The sequence below is a fragment of the Otolemur garnettii genome, unplaced genomic scaffold (assembly GCF_000181295.1).
Source record: "Otolemur garnettii isolate 467f Iridium unplaced genomic scaffold, OtoGar3 scaffold00091, whole genome shotgun sequence".
NCBI classification, from domain to species: domain Eukaryota; kingdom Metazoa; phylum Chordata; class Mammalia; order Primates; family Galagidae; genus Otolemur; species Otolemur garnettii.
Window position 1 is genome coordinate 2,108,555 of NW_003852486.1, and position 4,828 is coordinate 2,113,382.

Below are 4,828 nucleotides of genomic sequence, written 5' to 3' on the forward strand. Positions count from 1 at the left end.
AATAGTGATGGCTGCAACCAAAACATAGCTGGGCATTGTGGCAGGTGACTGTGGTCCCAGCTACTCGGGAGGCTGAGGCAGGAGACTCGCTTGAGCCCAGGAGTTGGAGGTTACTGTGAGCTGTGATGTCACAGCACTCTACCCAGGGGGACAGCTTGAGGCTCCTGTCTCAACAACAACAACAAAAAATCCTTGCTTGTTTTTGTGACTGGGGCTTATTGTACTTGGGAAAAGGGAAGTCATTGTTTAATGCAATTCTGATTTGCAAGATTAAAAAGTTTTGGAGTACTATTTTACAACAGCATAAATACACTTAAAACTATAGCAGTGGACACTTACCAAGGATTAAGATGTAAAGTTTATCTTATGTGCTTTTCACCATGATAAAAAAATTTTTTTCTCTTTTACTCACGTGCCTGCAGGCCAGTTTAGGGTTGGCTGATCTAAGCTAGATCAGCCAGCTAGAGTGATGGTTCTGCTTCCAGCTGCATGTCTCTCAGGGTTGCCCCCCATCCTTTGGTAGATTGGGGTCAGATCTACATAGTGCATATTCATGCTAGACCCTGGGTTAGATATACAGAAATTATGTGGGGAAAGCTCTTCTCATGGTGATGCCTCTTTTGGTCATGGCTTGAAACTGCCTAACTACCATTTCTGCCTATGTTTTATTAGTTACTGTCAATCCAAATACCAAGCCCAAAGTTTAGGGGTAGAGAATTTTGCTCTGCTTCTAACAGAAGCAACTGCAATGTCACCTAGCAGAGGACATAGAATGGGATACAGAGCTGTGGCAAAAAATTTAATTTACAACAGTATGTTGTAGACCAGCAATTCCACCACTAGTATAGACAAGATAAATAGAGTCATATGATTCATATGTTACCAAAAGTCATGTACAGTAGGTTTTTAACAGTGCTTTTCAGTATAGCCCAAATCTGGAAATAATCTATATATCCATCAATACTAGAACAGACAGATAAATTAAAATGCATTCATATAATTTGAATGTTGTGGAGCAGTGAAAATTAACTACTACATTTAATAACATGGGCAAATCTTACAAACATAATTTGAGTAAAAGAAGGCAATCCCAAACTGTAAATACTCTAATTAGATTTATTTATAAATTTCAGAAATTGTCAAAATCAGTAGATGGCCATAGAAGTCAGAATAAAAAATCCTCAGGCCAAAAGGTGGGTAATGTTCTACTTCTAAATATTGTGGATATGTGTATGTGTCACTTTACCAATTCAGATATACACTTCAGTTTGTTTACTTCTCTGTATGCATATTACACTTTAATAAAATGCACTTAAAATTCAGGAAACAATCAGATCGAAAGGTTAAGTTGAAAAGACAAGGGCAAAGAAATAATGAACAGTTTGTGGTATATTCATGTAAATTGTTTGTTAGTTCAATATACGGATTTTATTTTTTGTAATCATTTCATATCTACAAACACATTAAGTTCCATGAAGATAAGAACTCTATTTCATTCTTTTTTTGCACCCCTGAATGATCAGAACAGTGTAAGTTATAGCATAGTTACTCAGACAAGATGTATAAAGCTTTTTAGCATTCTGTCTATAGTGAATTTCTCTACAATAAATACTGTGAATGAATAAATAAATTTCAACAATGATTTTGATTATTTGATTTTTTGATATTTCCTTGTTATCACTTACTTCCTATTTTGAAAACTGAATTTATGTAAATAATCACTTGTAAACTAATACTAAACAATCACTCCTTTTTTTCTTAAACAATGGACATTTTTTATTTTTCATAAGTCAATGAATCAGCTAGGTGATTCGGGTTTCAGTGGGGCTCACTTGTGTGTTTGCAATCAGCTAAATCAGGAAGGTAGCTCTGTTGGTCTTGGCTGAAATCTCATACACGTTTGGGCATTGGCTGGCTGTAGGATGGTCTAGGATACCCTTCCTCCATTTGGCTAGCTTGATCTTTTTCACATGCTACTGACTAGGTTCCAAGAGAAAGAGAGGAAACATGTGAGGCCTTTTGAGGCCTGGATTCAGTACTGTCACCTTTACTTCCAAAAAAGCTACAAGGCCAGCACAGATTTAATGGTTGAGGAAATCTACTCTACCTCTTGATGGGAAGGGCTGCAAAGTAACATTACAAAGGGCACAGTTACAAAGAAGATGAACAATCAGGGACATTTGTGCAATCAATTTATTATAGGTATCTTTGTGAGAATTACAAAAAGATATCCTCTCTGAACCAGATGAATTATTAGATTATACCATATGAAATTGCTGATGTTTTATCTTGTTTATTCAATTAAATTGACAATTTCATATGGCTCAACCAAATGCAAAAAGCACTATTTTTTCTGGGCTGATTGAACCTTGACCCAATGTGAACTGGTTTTGCTACTGGGCACTAGACAGATTTCATCTCCCTTCTTCCCCCTTTTTTTTTTTTTTTTGTTTGTGGGTGTGTGTTTATGCCATAAGACATTTATAATTTACTCCTACTTACTTTGAAATATACCCTTGCATTGTGCACATTGGATGAGATCCCACCAAATGCCCTCCCTCCCTTCACCTTCAGCATCACTCCTTTTTATCTTTCACAACCTGCCCTTCACTTAAGCAGACTCTGGGGTCTCCTGTGGGCCAACAAGAAACTACAAGACCTGACACTTAGAATGAATTACCAACTTCCTCCTCTCTCCTCTTTATCAAATATCACCATGTCAGGGTGAGGTTTATTCTCCTGACTGTGTAGGAGGAAGAAACCAGGGGATGTGGAAGGAGAACAAGGGAGCAAAGGAGGGCATTTTTGACTTTCCCCCTTTCAGTTCTCCTTGGGGAGATGCCTACAGAGCAAGGAAGTGAGAGAAGTAAATGAAATTCAAACCACAAGAGGGAAGAAAAAATAAAGATGTGGAGTAAATGCTGAGCATAATTTTGAAAGAAGAAACTATTGAGAAGAGAAGGGAAAAGTAAAGTGGGTGGTATTGAAACATCAGAGAATTTTCAAATGTTCTTTGGAACAAAATAATAGAAATTACACTCTTGTGTCTGTTGTGTGGAACAGAGAAGCAGCATGGGTAAATGGGATGAGATGTATTTGAAAGAAGTCACAATAAATTCTTATGCCCTGTCATTCCAAATTCCTGAGGTCCTAAAGATGTTATAGAGTAGGAATTATATGAAGGTTTGGGCAATTTTAACTCAGGGGAATGGTCCACATAAACCAGAGATCTGGGTAGGCTAAGACTAGACTATGCTTTTCATGTAAGTCTGATGTTTTAAGGCTGTAGTCCCTAACCCCTGGGCCAGGGACCAGTACCAGTTGTGGCCTGTTAGGATCCAGCGGCACAGTAAGAGTGCAGGTGAGCAGGAAAAGCTTCCATCTGTATTTACAGCCCATCTCCCACTCATCACTGCCAGAGCTCCATCTCCTGTCACATCAGAGCAGCATTAGACTCTCACAGGAGCTGAGCCCTGCTGTAAACCATACGTGCAAGGGATCTAGTCTGCATACTCTTTATGAGAATCTAATTCCCCCACCCAACCATGGAAAAATTATCTTCCATGAAACTGGCCCTGTGCCAAAAAGGTTGGGCACTGCTCTTTTGAGCTGTGAAATGGTGTTTTATAGTCCTTCAATTTTGCTTAGATAGCCAATAGTTACTTAGAGTTTCATTAATATTGTCAACATCTCTACATTTGAAATCACATCTCTTGCATGTTTCATGTCCCCGAACAACATGACTGTTAATTATTTATGTTTTCTCTTGAATTAGCTAGTGTGAACTTTGGTGCTTTATTTTTAGTGCAAATTTAATAAATACATTCAGTCTTACTGAATACATTTCTACAGTATAATTCCTCCTGAATTTGCCTTCTTAGCATATCATTACTTTTACTTTAATTCTTTAATACATTTACCTAATATATTTATATTTACCTCCATACTAGGTATTTTCAGTCACCTCAAATCCATCCTGAACTGATATAGAGTCTTACTATTTAGAATTCTTTAGGCTGTAAGACTGGGTGCATTGGTTCATGTGCCCAGTAATCTGCTAAGAGGGTGGATTGCACTCTGGGAGGCTGAGGCAGGTGGATTGCTTGAGCTCAGGAGTTTAAGACCAGCCTGAACAAGAGGGAGACTCCATTTCTACTAAAAATAGAAAAAGTAGATGGCCATTATGGTGGGCACCTACAATCCAAGCTACTCAGGAAATTGAAGCAAGAGGGTCACTTAAGCCCACGAATTTGAGGTTGCTGTGAGCTATAATGCCATGGGACTCTACCCAGGGCAATAGAATAAGACTCTGGCTAAAAAACAAACAAAATAGAATTCTTTAGGTTGTAAATAACAGATAATCCAGATCTAACTGCCATTAGTAAAAAATAAATCTATGTAAGGTAAGTCATGTGGTGCAATGGTTTCAGTTACAGCTTGATTCAAAGTTCAGACTACTATCTGGATGCATCTCACAGCTCTGCTTCTTCTGGCTCAGCTCTATTTTTACCTAAACATGACAGTGTCTGCACCTCCAGCTCACAAAACCTAGTCCAGATGAAGAGAGAATTCATTTCTTCAGCTGTGAACACAAATCTTGTGAGACTGACCATGTTTTCTCCTGATTGTCCTGAGTTGGATCATATGCCTATCCTGAATCAAATATTATGGCTAAAGAAATCTCCAGTGTCCTGGGAAGGGCGGAGCCAAGATGGCGAACTACAGCCAGCTTTTTACAGAAGCTCCCGTCCAGAAGGAGGCTGAAAGGACAGAACCTTAGCAAAGTAGCTGATGGTTTGGAGCAGAGACAAGAGAGAAGATTGAAGAG